This window comes from Zea mays, chromosome 4 (genome assembly GCF_902167145.1).
Source record: "Zea mays cultivar B73 chromosome 4, Zm-B73-REFERENCE-NAM-5.0, whole genome shotgun sequence".
NCBI lineage: Eukaryota > Viridiplantae > Streptophyta > Magnoliopsida > Poales > Poaceae > Zea > Zea mays.
Window position 1 is genome coordinate 216,143,011 of NC_050099.1, and position 18,176 is coordinate 216,161,186.

An 18,176-nucleotide genomic window follows, 5' to 3' on the forward strand; every position below is an offset into this window, starting at 1 on the left:
AAAAAGGACTCCTGAATACGGGTGCTGAAGAGGTCAACTGCAGCAGGGTCCCTCTGAGCCGGTAACCAAGACTCCACGGGTACGTATCTGAACCGACGTACCTGTGCCGCTGTAGCACGCTGAAGGTCAAACAACTGGGATCTGCAGCCAGAGGTCGCACCTCAGTCTCATCACGCTCCTAGAAGCGAGCAGGTGGGATAGGAGGAGCGGAAACAGAAGCGGGAGGAGGAGCAGTGGAAGCTGGTGTAGTGGAGGTGGTGGATGGCGTAGCAGGGGTGACGGGAGCAGGCAAAGTGGGTCGTGGAGTGGAAGCAGTGGTGGGAGTGGAGGAGCGAGGCCGGGAGGCGAGGCGACGAACTTGGTACGCAATCTGATCTGAAGGAGTCTGTGGCTGATCTCCTAGCTCGGCCTGCTCAGCGGCTGCTGCTGCTACTGCCGCTGCTCGGGCTGCCCTGTCCATACGCCGCTTCTTGCGGCCTTCCTGCTGCTCCAAGTACACGGTCTTTCCCTTGACCTACCTGAAGGGGCGACGAGGATCCTCATCATCGCCTCCCCTGGCGCCAACACATTCTTCGTGCGCGGCATCCTGACCTGACAACTTCAAATGAGAGAGATAAGCTAAGCACAAGTCGATAATAGCTGATAGAATATCAAAAGAGGAGATGTCTACCTGGAAAGCTCACACGAGAGGTGAAAATCCAGGCATGATAGGAGACGGCTCACGGGCAGGCAAGGTCACTGAAATGACAGAAGAGGTGAGCACGTATTAGTCACATAGTCATAAGTATATGAAATGTGAATAAATACATACATAGAGAAATATGGCACAGAAAGCGAGAGATATGGCGATCGAGAGGTCAAACGACGCGAAAACGGCATTTGAACGAGAAATAGTGCCATAGGAGGTTTGGAATTCGAATTGAGGCATAAAATGACGTGGAATGGAGCCGATACTTCACGAATAGGTTTATATGGGAAATATGAGTGAAGTGTGTGCTTGGTTTGAACTTAGGCGAAGAAAATGGAATTTGGGCACTCGGCTCGGAAACGATCGCTCGAAACGGGGAATTTGGTGAAATTGAAGCCTGGAATGTCGGATTGGCGTGAAATTTGGCGAATATGTAACTGGAGGTGTTGTGAAGGTGCCTGAAAAATTTGGGTTCAATCGGAGCATTTTTGGCTGGTTTGGACATTTCACCGAACACGTGGCGTGCGGTGAATTAGGTTTTTGGAGATATGGCCATTTGAGGATTAAAACCCTCCCAAAAGGAGCTAGAAACCTGCAGGGATACTTCAAGAGAGACATAGGAACATCTCTCACCACATGGATTCACAGAATTTGATAGGAAATTGATTTGTGCACTCAAGGGGTGGAATAAGCTTTACAGAGCTGTGAATCAGAGAGAGAGGAGAAGGAGAGCTGCTCACCAGAAGGGAAGGGAGGCCGAGCAGGAGCACTTCCACTGGAGCACGGCCGCCGGCGAGGAGGTGATCGCCGGAGAGGAGAGCTTGATCACCAGAGGAGGGCAGAGAGCCACAGAGTGGGAGAAAATAGAGAGCCTCTGGCTCGGCTCGGGCTGGAGGCATTTTTTTAAAACACGATATGGGCACACCGGACAGCGCACAGTAGCTGTCTGGTGAACCACCGGACAGCGCACATGAAAGGGAGTTCTTGCGCGCGCGCGGCCGGTGCACCGGACAGTGCACAGTGCAGTGTCCGGTGCACACCGGACTGTCCGGTGAGCCCAGACAGAGAGAAAACTTGGATTTTTTGAATTTTTCTATCTAGTTTTCAACCAAACCAAATCCCAACTTATAATCACACAAAATAACACTTGTTGGGACAGGTATTGACACCCTCATATATTTTCTCATAATTTTCAAAATATTTTGTCATAGGCTAGATAATTTTTTAGAGAAAATAGGCAAATGGTGAAATTTGCATTTTGGCCTTGCACTAGGGGTTTTCATGAGTGATTTGAGTTTTGAATACTCCCCCAACGTGCAGAACCTCATGCATATTTCAAGAACCAACAATTGCATAAAAAGTAAGAATTTAAGTGCTAAAAGCTTAAAACTAAGACTTGTCAAGTTTGATCCGAGTTAAGCTTTTTCACTCGCTTTGTTGGCGGTTATCTCAACTAGATTAGACAAGCCCTAGATGCAATACAAGAAATTTAAATATGCAATGCAAGCTTGACAACACCATTTGACATCTTAAATAAAATTTCTGAGATCAAGTATATTTAATTCATTCCTCAACATGCAAAAGTGGGTCTTATCAAGTGGCTTAGTGAAAATATCCGCTAATTGATCTTCCGACCTCACTCCTTCTAAAATGATATCTCCTTTAGCAACATGATCTCTAAGGAAGTGATGACGGATATCAATGTGCTTGGTGCGAGAGTGTTGTACAGGATTATTAGCAATTTTAACAGCACTCTCATTATCACACAACAAAGGTACCTTTTCTAGAACTACGCCATAGTCTAGAAGAGTTTGTTTCATATATAAAATTTGTGTGCAACAAGCACCCGCGGCAATGTATTCCGCTTCAGCGGTTGACAAGGCAACACTATTTTGCTTTTTGGATGTCCATGATACTAGTGATCTACCAAGCAGATGGCATCCCCCAGAAGTACTTTTCCTATCAATTTTGCAACCGACATAATCCGAATCGGAATAGCCAATTAAATCAAAAGTAGCTCCTTTGGGATACCACAGACCAACGCTTGTGGTGTGCCTGAGATACCTAAGAATTCTTTTAACAGCGTGAAGATGAGCTTTCTTAGGATTAGATTGAAATCTAGCACACATGCAGACACTAAACATGATATCGGAACTAGATGCGGTAAGGTACAACAAACTACCAATCATAGAACGGTAGAGAGTTTGATTAACCGGGTTACCTCCCTCATCTAGGTCGAGATGTCCATTTGTTGGCATATGTGTCTTGATTGGTTTGCACTTCTTCATGTTAAACCTTTTCAACAAGTCTTTGGTATACTTCTCTTGTGAGAGAAAGTTACCATCTTTCATTTGCTTGACTTGAAAGTCGAGGAAGTACGTCAGCTCACTAATCATTGACATCTCGAACTCCTTCGACATCAACTCACCAAATTCCTTGCAATGATAGTCATTTGTCGAGCCAAAGATTATGTCATTAACATATACCTGACAAATGAAAATATCACCGTTATGTTTCTTTGTGAATAGAGTTGTGTCGACGGTCCCGATATTGAAGCCCTTTTCGATGAGGAAGTCGCGAAGACGCTCATACCAAGCCTTTGGAGCTTGCTTTAGCCCATATAGCGCCTTGGACAACCTGTAAGCATGGTTAGGATATCTAGGGTCTTCAAATCCAGGTGGTTGCTCAACATATACAAGTTCATTTATGAAGCCATTTAAAAATGCACTTTTTACATCCATTTGATAAAGTTTTATAGCATAGCATGATGCATATGCAAGTAGGATACGAATGGCTTCCAGTCGAGCAACCAGTGCAAAGGTCTCTCCAAAATCTAAGCCTTCAACTTGAGAGAATCCCTTTGCAGCAAGTCTTGCCTTGTTCCTTATAATCACGCCTTGATCATCTTGTTTGTTTCTGAACACCCACTTTGTTCCAATGATTCTTGCATCTTGTGGGGGCTTCTCCAGGGTCCAAACTTGGTTACGGGTAAAGTTGTTAAGTTCTTCATGCATGGCGTTCACCCAGTCCGGATCCTGTAGCGCCTCATCTATACATGTAGGCTCAACACAAGAGACAAAGGAGTGATGTTCAATAAAAGAAGAATGTCTATGTGATTGAGTAATAACCCCTTGTGAAGGACTCCCAATGATTTGGTTTTGAGGATGAGCTTGAAGTAGTGATGAGTTTCTCCTGTCAACCACTTGGGAAGAAGATCCTGGAGCATCAATATCTTCGGCTTGTACCCTTGCTTGTTCATGAGAGACAAATGTATCTTCATTTGCATGCCTCTCATCTTTTTCATCATCTTGTGGTACATTTGATGAAGAAGGCCTGTCAATGTTTTGCACCTCTTCTTCATCTTCTTTTGGTTTGATAGCTTCAATTGGCATGTTATTCATTGCTTCCCTAAGTGGCTCATCACCTACATCATCAAGATTTTCAAGTGCTCCTTGGGAGCCATTAGTCTCATCAAATTCCACATCATATGTTTCTTCTACCACGCCAGTGGCATGATGGAATACTCGATATGCTTTGGACTTTAATGAATAACCCAATAGAAAACCAATATCACAACGTCTTTGAAACTTCCCTAGGTGATGGTGTTTCTTGTAGATGTAGCATTTGCATCCAAACACCCGGAAGAAGGAGACGTCTGGATTTTTCCCATTTAGCAGTTCATAGGGAGTCTTCACAAGCAGCCGGTGAGGAAATAGCCTGTTTGATGCATAACATGCAGTGTTGACAGCTTCGGTCCAAAACCTCTCCGGTGTGTTATACTCATCAATCATTGTTCTTGCAAGTGTGATCAAGGTCCTGTTTTTCCTTTCAACAACTCTGTTGGGGCCATGCTTCGTTGCGCCGAAGGTCTTGCGCGAAGAAGCAGCTTCGGCTGAAATCGTCCCCAGGAAATGGCCGAAGGTTCCTTTTTATAGAGCTTCGGCGTTACAAACCGACATAAAGATAGAATGACCTTTTTATCCATAGAGGTCTAAGATAATGTTGTAAACTTTTGTAAAGGGCATAATTGTAATTCGTCACAGGCTGCGTCCTGTGTCTATAAATAGATGAACAGTACCCCCGTACTGTTCACGCGAACCTGTCATTTGCCTTCGCATCACACTTGTATTCTTCAAGACCGAAGGTACATTTGTAATTTGAAGTCATTTACATTCGTTTATAATAATAAAAATGGAGATGATTTTATGATAATATTTAAATATTTTCATATCTCATGATTTATATGAATGCTTCGTTCCTCGTTGTCATGCTTACGAAGGTACGTCCTTCGTAACCTTCGTCCGAGATGCTTTATATTCCAAAGGGATATAATGTTATGGAGGACGAAGGACTTTTACACTTAACATTTTCTATGTTGCCTTGTTCTTAATTCTTAGCATTTGAGAACAAGTCCCCAACATTGGCGCCCACCTCCGGTGAACTCACTTCCACTTTTTGAGCTGATGGCTTCGTTCAACAACCAAGCTGGAGTTGCTTCGGACCCGAAGCTGGTGCTCCCGATCACAGGTGGCTCATCCTCAGAGCCAGCTAACAAGAAGCAGAAGAAGGAAGCACAGAGAAGAGTACAGCATGTTGGGGTGCAAGGACCCTTCATCAAATCAAGATGGTCTCACATTCCTATTACCTTCTCCCAAGAGGACCTTCAGCTCAAAGATTACCCACACAACGATGCCATGGTTATCTCTTGTGTTATCAAAGGATTTCTGGTCCACAATGTCTTGGTTGACACAGGCAGTGCAGCTGACATCATATTTGCTAAAGCCTTCAGACAAATGCAAGAGCCAGAAGATAAGATTCATGATGCTACACACCCTCTCTGTGGCTTCGGAGGAAGACAGATTGTAGCATTGGGCAAGATCACCATGTCAGTGACCTTCGGATTCATCAACAACACTAGAACTGAGCAAGTTGTGTTTGACATTGTTGACATGGAATATCCTTATAATGCAATTGTTGGTCGTGGTACTCTTAATGCCTTCGAAGCAATCCTTCATCCTGCTTATCTTTGCATGAAGATACCTTCGGAACAGGGACCCATTGCTATCCATGGAAGTCAGGAAGCCGCAAGAAGGGCCGAAGGTAACTGGACTGACTCCAAAGCAATCCATAATATAGATGGAGCCGAAGCTTGTGAACAGTACAAATTCAGAAGGGAGAAGGCAGCTTCAGCAGATCAGCCGAAGCCCATGCTATTGTGTGAGGACATAGCAGAGCAGAAGGTGCTGTTGGGCTCGCAATTATCTGAAGACCAGGAGAAAACCTTGATAAGGTTTTTATTCAACAACAAAGATGTTTTTGCATGGTCGGCTAATGATCTCTGTGGAGTAAATCGGGATGTTATTGAACATTCGCTCAATGTTGACCCATCCTTCAGACCCCGAAAGCAGAGGCTTCGGAAAATGTCTGATGACAAGGCCGAAGGGGCTCGCAATGAAGTAAAAAGACTCCTCAGTGCAGGAGTTATCAGAGAAGTGAAGTATCCAGAGTGGCTAGCCAACACTGTTATGGTGAAGAAGGCCAATGGCAAGTGGAGAATGTGTATCGATTTCACAGATCTCAACAAGGCTTGTCCGAAGGACGAATTCCCGTTGCCAAGGATAGACTCTCTAGTCGATGCAGCAGCTTCTTCAGAGCTCATGAGTCTCTTGGACTGTTACTCAGGATATCATCAAATCTGGATGAAAAAGGAAGATGAGCCGAAAACTAGCTTCATAACTCCAACTGGCACGTATTGCTATCTTCGGATGCCTGAAGGGCTCAAAAACGCTGGAGGAAGTTTCAGCAGAATGACTGCGAAGGTTCTTCAGTCTCAAATAGGCAGAAATGTGTTGACCTATGTTGATGACATTATCGTCAAAAGCACGAAGCAGGAAAATCATATTGCTGATCTGCAGGAGACCTTCGCCAGCTTCAGACAAGCTGGTTTGAAACTGAATCCAGAGAAATGTGTCTTCGGAGTAAAGAAGGGTAAATTTCTTGGATGCTTGGTTTCAACAAAAGGAATCGAAGCTAATCCAAATAAAATCGAAGCTATACTTCGAATGGAGCCACCAACTACAAGAAAAGGGGCCCAAAGATTGACAGGAAGGCTGGCATCTCTCAACAGATTTATATCCAGATCAGCAGAAAGAAACTTACCATTTTTCGAGGTGCTGAAGTCAGCCGAAGTCTTTCAATGGGGCCCAAGTCAACAAAAAGCCTTCGAAGAGTTGAAGCAATACTTGATAGATCTCACAACATTAACTCCACCAACGCCAGGGGCTCCTCTGTTGCTATATGTGGCAGCTTCGCACTCAGCAGTAAGTGCGGCACTTGTCCAGGAGAAGCTTGATGGCCAGCTCAAGAAGCAAGTTCCAGTGTATTTTGTATCTGAGGTCCTTAGTGTCTCAAAGAAAAATTATACAGAGCTGGAGAAGGTATTATATGCCGTTTTAATGGCTTCCAGGAAGCTTCGGCATTATTTTCAGGCATACAATATCATTGTTCCTTCTTCGCAGCCGTTGAAGGATATAATGAGAAATAGAGAAGCTACTGGACGGATTGGGAAATGGGCTGCAGAGCTCAACGAATTTTACATTGATTATGTGCATAGATCTTCGATCCAGTCTCAAGCATTGGCAGATTTCATTGCCGACTGGACGCCAGGGGCTCAGGATGAAGAAGCAAATAAAGATGCCGAAGTGTGGACAGTATTTTGTGATGGATCTTGGGGAATCTTCGGAGCAGGTGCAGCTGCTGTGTTGGTTTCACCATCCAAGGTCAAAACTTGTTATGCAGCAAGACTTGATTTCAGCTGCACAAACAATATTGCTGAGTACGAAGCCCTGCTTCTGGGCCTTCGGAAATTAAAGGCAATGGGAATCAGAAGGGCAATTCTTAAAACTGATTCCCAGGTGGTTTCGGGTCATGTTGACAAAAGTTGCAAGGCTAAAGATCCGAAGCTTGAAAAATATCTAGATACGGTCCGAAGGATCGAAGCATCCTTCGAAGGATTCTCTGTCAAGAATATCCCTCGAGGACAAAATGAGCATGCTGATTTGCTAGCTAAGTCTGCGGCACAGGGGCTGCCGTTACCTTCGGATGTGTTCTTCGAAACAATAAAGGCACCTTCAGTGGAGCTCCTTGAAAGAGCAGTCCTCAACATATCTCCTGTTTACAGCGAAGATTGGAGAACTGAAATAATCTCTTACCTTCAGGGTAAGTTCCTTTCAGATGACGAAGCTTACAATAAAAGAGTAGAGGCAAGAGCTCGTCCGTATGTCATGATAGAAGGGGAATTATACAAACATGGAGTTTGCGCTCCGCTGCTCAAGTGCTTATCTAGAGCCGAAGGTATAGAGTTGATGAAAGAGATACATGCAGGCCTGTGTGGATCCCACATCGGATCCAGGCCGTTACTTGGAAAAGTGTTCCGCCAAGGTTTTTATTGGCCGAAGGCAGCTTCGGATGCAGCGGAGTTAGTCCAAAAGTGCGAAGGTTGTCAAAAATGTGCAAGAGATCAAAAGCAACCTTCGTCTTTGACACAGCTGATACAACCCATCTGGCCATTGCAAAGATGGGGCCTTGACTTGTTGGGTCCATTACCACCGGCCCAAGGGAATCTAAAATATGTTGTAGTAGCTGTGGAGTATTTTTCCAAATGGATTGAGGCGAAGCCATTAGCTACAATAACTTCGGCCACTGTCCAAAAGTTTTTCTGGCAGAACATTGTCTGTCGCTTCGGAGTACCGAAGGCCATCACTGTAGACAATGGAACGCAGTTCGACTCCGAGGCTTTCAGAAACTTTTGTGATCAAATTGGAACGAAGATTCATTTTGCATCAGTCAGGCATCCGGAGTCGAATGGGCTTGTTGAAAGGGCCAACGGCATTATAATGACAGGAATAATGAAGCTAATCTTCAATCAACCCAGGGGAAAGTGGCCAGACCAGTTAACCAAAGTGGTGTGGAGCCACAATACAACAGCATCAAGGTCTACAGGCTTTACCCCATTCAAGTTATTATTCGGAGACGAAGCAATAACCCCGGAAGAAGCCAAAGCTGGATCAATAAGAGTAGTAGCTTCGGCAGAATCAGGTCCCGAAGATGCTTGCCTTGTGGAAAAGGATGCTTTAGAAGGGATCAGGCTTCAGGCCGTGGAGAATATCAATAAATATCAGGCTGAAACAGTTAAATGGCGAGATAGAAAAGTCCGGCTAAAAAATATTGAGCCGGGGCACTTGGTGCTTCGGAGAGTGGCTAACCCAGATACAGTGGGTAAGCTACAGTTGAAATGGGAAGGACCATTCTTAGTAGTATCTTCGTCAAGGCCTGGATCGTACAGATTGAAGGACATGGATGGCAACGAAATTCCAAGGTCTTGGAATGCGGATGAGCTTCGGCGATACTATGTATAACATGATGTAAATTTTCATGTTTTTTCTTTTCTTTTTCATGGCACCCTTTTCCTTTCCGAAGGGGGAGAAAGGTTTTTAATGGGGCCATCATGTGTAATTTCCTTTTTTAGTCTTATAAGAGCAAAATCCCCCAAAAAAAATGTAAATGTAACAGCTGAGAACGCACCATCGAGTGCAGAAACTGAAAAAGAAAAAAGAGAAGAAGCTCCAAAGACGTCCCTAAGGGGATGCAGAGCTCTCAGCGAAAAGTCAACGCTGGTACCGTCTAAGTAAAAGACAAAGAAGCTCCAAAGACGTTCCTAAGGGAATGCAGAGCTTATACCGCCTAAGTAAAAGGCGAAGAAACTCCAAAGACGTTCCTAAGGGAATGCAGAGTTTATACCGTCTAAGTAAAAGACGAGGAAGCTCCAAAGTCGTTCCTAAGGGAATGCAGAGCTGATGTGTGGTTGATTCCAAGGAAATAATGGTTGAGTGTGGCTTCGGTTATATGTTTTGGACATTCATTCGCACATCACATTACATCATAGCATTTGCATTCATAAGCATTCATTCATGGCATCTGTGTTACTAAGTGGTTGCTTCGGCAGAAAGAAGAAGTAGTCTTTTATGTTTTGTACAAAAAAGCAAAGCTTCCGCAGAAAGAAGAAGCAGTCTTTAATGCTTCGTTGTGTACGAAAAGAAGGGAAGGTGTTTTTTTCGCCTTCGGCTCAAAATATTGATTTCGTCCACATCAAAGCGTCTTAATAAAAGGGTAAGGATATATTACAAGGTATGTACAAAGTTCCTTGAGAACGGTTTAATTGTATTTACAACAAGTTGTTACAAATTTTCCTCAGTATTTTCTAGCCTACTACTACTAATCTTCTTCAGGCTTCCGCTTCGGCGGCATATTCTTTAATCATCTTCAGCTTCGTCATCCTACATGAATCCAGGTATCCAGAGTAAAAATCAAGTATGAAGGAGAAGGTAAGTACAAAGAAGAATTTCTTACTGGTTCAAGATGACTTCGAGCTTCGTCTCCAGCCTTCTCCCGTCCGCCTTTTGTCCATATCATTTTTATAAATCTATTTGAGATACTTCGGGCGAGGTCAGGTATATCGTCCAGGATTGATGGAGACAGGGTGAAGTTGGGCCTGTTGACGATCTTTCCATGCTCGCAGCCAGCCTTCAGGAATGCTGCAGCAGTACCCCGAGAAGCTACCCAGGCACAGAAGTCACCGTGCCCAGCTATAACTTCGTCAAGTTCTTCAATTTCAGCTTCGATATGATCGAAGGCTTTTGGTAAATCTTCATCCGAAGGGGTAAATTTCCCGCTGCTGGCTCCAACTGAGTAAAAGATCTTCTTTAGTTGTTGGATACAATTGTTGCTAAAATTCAAACATTTATTCTGAAGGCTTGTTAATGATTTCTTCAAATTTGAGTTGGCTTGGACTTCGGCTTCAAGTTTAGAATTAAGCTCTAGTTTTTCTTGTTCAAACTGTTTTGATTGACCGATAAGTTTCGAATTCAATTCTGATATTTTAGCTTCGGTCTCTGCCAGCAAGCCTTCGGTTGATTGAAGTTCGAAGTCTTTCTTTTCGATGATGGCTGATTGTTCTTTTATTTTGCTCTCTAAATTTCCAATTATAGCTTCGTGTTTTTTGTCCTCCAAATCCTGCTGCATCTTCAGAGCTTTGCTCAGTAGCATGCTCTGCACAAAAACAGTTTTCCTTAGTAACATTTTCATTATCCAAAGCAATAAGGAGCAGAGAAAAGATTGTTTACCTTGAAATTGGAATAAAATAAGCTGCCGACGATATGTTGTCGTCGGTAGCGGCTGATATCTATCTCTAGCTTCGGAAAACCGATACTCTTTGACAGAGTACCAATGACCTTAGCTCCGGTTTGGTCTCGAATGCAGCCTAATTTTTCATCGTCCACACCTCCGAATAGAAGAGCTCCTGGCCTGTATCCGCAAGATTTGGCATAGTCTTTTAGCTCTTCTATTTCGTCCTCCGAAAGTTTTTGCCCAATTAAATTTTGAAATGTGTAGGCTTCGTCGTCCGAAGCGACTTCGGCTATTTCTTTCCTCTTCTCAGGCACTGCGGCCATGACTTTTTTAGCAGCAGCGGCAGCTTCTTCTGCAGCCATGTCTTCTAAAATTTTGTCGATATTCTCAATGGTAGTCTCTAAGTTCACATCTTCGGCTGTAGCGGCTTCGGTAGCCGCGACCTCCGAAGGTGCGACTTCGACGTTTGTTGTGTCTTCAGCAGCTGCTGTTTTCTGAATTGATGCTCTCGGTGGCGTCTTGTCAATAACTTCTGTTACGGCAATAATTCTTTGCCTTTTTGCTTTGGTTATCTTCGTTTTTTCCGGCTCCGCCACCTTTTGAAAAAGCTTCGTCAGTCGAGGCCCTAATGGACTTAGCTTCGTGGGCATGGGTTCAGTCATTACCTTTAGAATTTCCTCCACGTCGCTGGTAGAAGGTGGTGTGGGGGTCCCCTCTCCTTCGGATAGTTTTCGCTTTGGAGTTGATATTTTTCTCTTGACAATTTTCTTTTTTTTTGGTGGTTGTTCTTCATCCTTGTTTAAAGCTTCGGCCTCTCTTTTTCTTCTCTGGCCCTTAGCATCCTTGTTCAGCTGCGCATAGTCAGGATATTCGAAGCCCAGTGCATCAAGCACTCGGTTCAGCCTTCGCTTCGGACGGGTACCGAAGGCTGCTGTCATCAGTTGATCTTCTTTTTTCGAATAATTTCCAAGAATTTCATTACACATCACCTCAACTGTGTCCAGCCACTCTTGGCAGGGCTTCTTAAAATATTTCTTGAATTTGAAGTGGTAAGGAAGCCGGACAAGATCCCCTTCCTTCTTCTCCCCCTTTAACTTTGGCATTTCCCATTTTTTCAGAGTAGGGAAGACTTTGAATGCTAAGAATTCTTGAACCAGATCCCTGGTACCAATATGCTCTGCAATGATTTTGAATTCATCCATTGCCCGTTGAGTTTGACCCTCTGGTGTCATGTTGCAGTGGGGTCGGGTTTCTCCGAAAGTTAGCTCGAGTGGACTTTGCACAAGCTTCTCCTTGTCCTCATCAACCTTGACATAGAACCATTCTGATTTCCAGCCTGCCGGCCATTTGCTTCGGTAGCTAATTACAGGAAACTTTGCGGTTTTCCGGTAGGCAAAATTGTAGCAACCGAAGTTTTCATGAAGCCCATCTTTTCTGGCCTTTGTTTGATAATGCAATTCATGAACTCGACAGAAACTGTCAGCAAAAGGCTCCACTGCTTGGCTTCGGAGGGCCCAAATATAAACGCTAAGCCTAACAATAGCGTTAGGAGTTAACTGGTGAAGGTAGATGCCAAACCTCTTCAATATCTCCGCAACAATCTCGTGAACAGGGAATCTTAACCCAGCCTTTAAAAAGCTTTTGAAGATGACAACCTCGTCCTTCTCTGGCTTCGGGGTGGTCTCTTCTCCCCCGAAGCGAAGTAGCTTCTTCTGATCTTCACTGAAAAAACCTGCTTTCACCATCTTGGCGAGATCAACCTTTGAAACAGTCGATTTTCCGAAGTCTAGGTGGCTGGGTTTGCTGGGCATGGCAATACGGTAGTCATCTTCGGAGTCGGTTTCTTCAATGTTCCCTTCTCCTTCGGCAGCTGTCGGGTTTGCTTCGGCAGCAGGCATTTCTTCCGCAGTCACCAGTCCGGAGCGTTGCATCGCTTCGGAGATGGGCACAGTCTCCGAAGCTTCAGTTTCGTCCCCCTCACGCTCAACCCTAGCTGTAGAGCGAACTCTGGCCATTTGATTATGAACTTGTGAAACTTTAATACTTTTTTCCTCCGAAGCAGGCTTCAAGATGGGGCTTCGTTCAAACCTGACAAACAAGCTTCGGTGATGGTTAAAAATTTTGGCAGCAAAACAGTGCAAATAGCAGTAAATGCTGTGGTAACTTCACACCTACTCGTCTGTTTATACAGTGCTGCAGGTAAGAAGGCGAAGCGGCAGGGTTTTTACACCAGGCGGGCAGTAACTTGTACTCGCTGCGCAGTGGACCGCAAAGACCAAACAGTGACTCTGCAAGGTGGGACCGACACGATCTCGGGAAATGAATCGTTTCTCGGCAACGAGCTCAGGGAAGGTGTTTTTTTGGACCTTCGGCTTCCCGAAGCTTGAGAGGATTTTTTCACGGTTCAAGCTCGTTACGAAAAACGATCTAGCGCCGCGAAAGGGGCTACTGTTGGGGCCATGCTTCGTTGCGCCGAAGGTCTTGCGCGAAGAAGCAGCTTCGGCTGAAATCGTCCCCAGGAAATGGCCGAAGGTTCCTTTTTATAGAGCTTCGGCGTTACAAACCGACATAAAGATAGAATGACCTTTTTATCCATAGAGGTCTAAGATAATGTTGTAAACTTTTGTAAAGGGCATAATTGTAATTCGTCACAGGCTGCGTCCTGTGTCTATAAATAGATGAACAGTACCCCCGTACTGTTCACGCGAACCTGTCATTTGCCTTCGCATCACACTTGTATTCTTCAAGACCGAAGGTACATTTGTAATTTGAAGTCATTTACATTCGTTTATAATAATAAAAATGGAGATGATTTTATGATAATATTTAAATATTTTCATATCTCATGATTTATATGAATGCTTCGTTCCTCGTTGTCATGCTTACGAAGGTACGTCCTTCGTAACCTTCGTCCGAGATGCTTTATATTCCAAAGGGATATAATGTTATGGAGGACGAAGGACTTTTACACTTAACATTTTCTATGTTGCCTTGTTCTTAATTCTTAGCATTTGAGAACAAGTCCCCAACAAACTCCATTTTGTTGAGGTGTATATGTTGCAGAAACTTCATGCTTGATCCCAATTTCATCACAGTACTCATGAATGTTGGTGTTGTCAAATTCTTTACCATTATCACTTCTAATCTTCTTTATCTTGCAATCAAATTCATTTTGAGCTTTCTTGGCAAACTTCTTGAATATAGATGCAACTTCAGATTTGTCATGAAGAAAGAACACCCAAGTGTATCTTGAGAAGTCATCAATAATCACTAGACAGTAGAGGTTGCCACCAGCGCTTACATAATTTGTAGGTCCAAATAAATCCATATGAAGTAGTTCCAGTGGCCTTGATGTTGACATGAAAGCTTTAGTAGGATGTGTATTAGCAACTTGCTTCCCAGCTTGACATGCACTACAAGGCTTGTCCTTTTCAAATACCACATCCTCTAATCCTCTAACCATGTCCTTCTTTAATACCTTCTTGAGTGTGCTCATCCCAACATGTGCAAGCCTCCTATGCCAAAGCCATCCAAGTGATGCTTTGGTGAAGAGGCAAGTTCTTAAGTCTGCATCTTCTGAAGTGAAATCCACTAAGTAGAGATTGTTGTATCTAAATCCCTTGAACGCCATTGATTCATCATCCATCTTTGATACAATAACCTCTGTTGGAGTGAATAAGCATTGAAGTCCAAGATCAGAGAGTCAGTTGACCCACTGATAATAAATTGAAGCTCAAAGGTGCAACCAAGAGAACATTTGAAATTGATAAATCATTTGAAATTGCCACCTTGCCAAGTCCTTGCACTTTCCCTTTTGAATTGTCTCCAAATGTGATTTTGTCTTGTCCATCGACATTCTCATCAAGTGAGGTGAACATCCGTGGGTTGCCTGTCATATGTTGTGTGCATCCACTATCAATAACCCAATGGCTCCCACCGGTCTTGTAGTTCACCTACATCCACAGACAAATCAAGCTTGAGTTTTGAGGGCCCTATATTGCATAGGATCAGTGACTCTCTCAATCAAGGACTTTGCAACCCAAATTTGTCTAGGTCTACTCTTGTTTGGTGGACCTAGGAATGTAACTTTGACCTTTCCATTTGCAACTTTTCTTAGAACATAATGAGCATTGAAAGCAAATGGTCTTGAGTGCTTAGTCAAGGGAGTTGGTGGTTTGGCTTTGCAGTTGTGGGCAAAGTGACCTTCTTTTCTACACTCAAAGCATTTGATAGGCTTGTGAGTCTGCTTTGGCTTGTATTGAGTAGTAGCTTTCTTTTGCACAAAAGCATTGTATCCAATACCACTCTTGTTGTTTTTCATGACAGTGTTCATAAGCAACTCATTTTGGAGGTATTGGCCCTTGTTGAACTTTTGCACACTTGTTGCAAGATGTTCATTTTCACTCTTAAGTTTCTTGACCTCATTTTTAAGCCTTTCATTATCCACTGCCAACTCATTGTTGAAATCATTGTTCTCAATAGCAACATTTCCTCTAGTAGTTGCATCAGTCAAGTATCTCTTCAATTTTTGGTTGTCTAAAGTCAAGACTTCAACTTTTTCGGTCAATTCATCATGTAGACTAGTTTGCTCTCCTTGACTCAAATCATCACATGAGGTTGCTACATCAATCTTAACAACAAGGTTAATAGCCTCATGTGTTTTGCAAGATAAAAGTTCATTTTCAACAAGAAGATTATCATGATCAAATTTAATCTTAGTATAGTCTTGCTTGATTTTTACTAGTCTATCTTGCAACTCCCTATTAGCTTCATTTAACTTGTCACATTTATCCTTAGCATCTTTTAGGGAGGTTGTGAGCCCATTTATAGTGGATGACATAGTTTTGTTCTCTTCTTTCATTTCATCACTAGCTTTCATAACTATGTCATATTTGGCATTTAAAGATTCATTTTCATCTTCAACTTATCACATTTAGCTTTTGACTTCCTAATGATTTGAGTATATTCTTTAAGCAAGTCAGCTAGTTCATCATATGAAGGTGAAGCAAATTCCTCATCACTATCACTATCACTATCATCGGTAATATCAATATCATTTTGTACCTTCCGTTCACCTCTAGCCATGAGGCATAGGTGAGAAGTCGATGATGGCGATGGTGGTGGTGAAGAGAAGTCCCCGGCGATGGCGACAACTTTTTCATCATTCTCTTCTTCACTTGAAGAAGATCCACTTGAAGACTCAATGTCAGTGAGCCAGTCACCAACAATATATGCCTTTCTATTTTTCTTTTTGTGGAACCTCTTTTCCTTCTCATCCTTCCTCTTGAAGAATCTCTTTTCCTTATTCTCATCATCGTTGTCATCTTCTTTCTTGCCCTTGAACTTGTTCTTCTTGGGCTTGTTACATTGATGAGCAAGATGACCAAGCTCTCCACAGTTGTAGCAATCCATCTCAGAAATGGGCTTTCTTTTGCTGGAAAAGAATTTCTTCTTTCTTGAATCAAATTTGATGCCTTCTCTGTTGAGCTTCTTTAACATCTTGGTGGTCTTCCTCACCATCAAGGCAATGTTAGCATCAAGGTCATCATCACTTGAGGATTCTTCCTCAATTTGTATTTTAGCTTTTCCTTTTCTTTCTTGATTTGCTTTGAGAGCCAAATCCTTTCTCTTGGAAGATGGCTCATCTTTGTCATTAATGTGCATGTACATCTCATGAGAATTGATCTTTCCCAATATCTGTGTAGGTGTGGTAACTGAAAGATCCATTTGATGTAGCACAGTGACAATGTGTCCATATTTGTCTATTGGGAGGACACTGAGAATCTTCCTCACAACATCCGGTTGTGAGATTTGAGTAAGCCCCAATCCATTTACTTCCTCTACAAGAATATTGAGACGTGAGTACATAGCATTGGCATTTTCATTAGAAAGCATTTCAAAAAGAATTTAACTTTCTCATAGCAATGTGATATCTCTCCTCACGCTCACTTCTAGTTCCTTCATGTAGAGCACAAATGTCCATCCACAAATCATGAGCATTTTTATGATTTCTAACTCTATTGAACACATCTTTGCAAAGGCCTCTAAAAAGGGTGTTTTTGGCCTTAGCATTCCATTTCTCATAATTAAACTCATCACCTACAAGATTTGTGCGATCTCTAGGTTCGGGGAATCCTTGTGTGGCGGCTTTCTAGACACCAATGTCTATAGCCTCTAAATATGCTTCCATACGAATTTTCCAATATGGAAAATCGTCACCATCAAAAACGGGAGGAGGTCCATCCCCACCGGACATCGTAACTCTAGCGGTTAAGCTAATCTAAGAGCAACAAGGCTCTGATACCAATTGAAAGGATCGCGATGCCCAAGAGGGGGGTGAATTGGGATTTTCTAAAAATCAACACAAATTAAAACCTAAGCAAGAGCTAAGCAAGAGCCCAACTTCACCCCCAACAACTAGCACTAAGATAATAATGCTAGAAATACAGCAGTGCTAAGATAATACTTCAAATACTTGCTAAACAAATACACAATGTAAATGTCACACCCGGTTTTAGAAGGTAAACCGAATGCGAACCATGTACGTGCCAGGATCAGAAATTCACGTACACAGCGATTACATAAATGACTCATCATAGCACAATGCTTCGAGTTTCAATAAAGAGTAAGTAGTAATATTACAGACTAGAGCCATTTACATAATATAAATCAAAGTACACAGAATCGAAACGTAGCCAACGTAAACAACCCACCACAGGCAGCTGACTGGGGGAGGTCGCTAGCCTAAACCACAAACTCGTCGAAGTCTTGGAACTCCTGTGTATCCGTCTTGTCGCCTTCGTCTTTACCTGAGCATAGATTGCACCAAAGGCAACCTGGTGTTTTGTGAAAGCAAGGGTGAGTACACATCAACATACTCAGCAAATGTCCCGTTTGGCTGAAGTGGACTAGCTTTATTTGGGGTTAAGGTCAAGCAGTTGCTTTTAGTTGGTCAGGTTATTATTATTAATTGAGAGCCAGGTTTTAACATTAACCCAAGTTATTAACCCAAAGTACCCTTTCCAAACGGAAAGAATACCACTTACCATTACCATAGTCATAACCAGCATCATCATCATCTGTAAACCAACCATCTCTGATCAAGTATCTCTAATCAAAGAGGATCCCAAGGCTGCTCTTAACCGTGAGCACGGCTGATATATCAGTTTCTAACCCTCTGCAGAGGTCGCACACTTTACCCATGAGCCGTGATTCCCGTTTTGCCCGGGGATCATGACTCCCCATTGATCACTTCCAAGGTGGTCCGGCAGGGTATCACTACGTAGCCTTTACAAAGATTCCC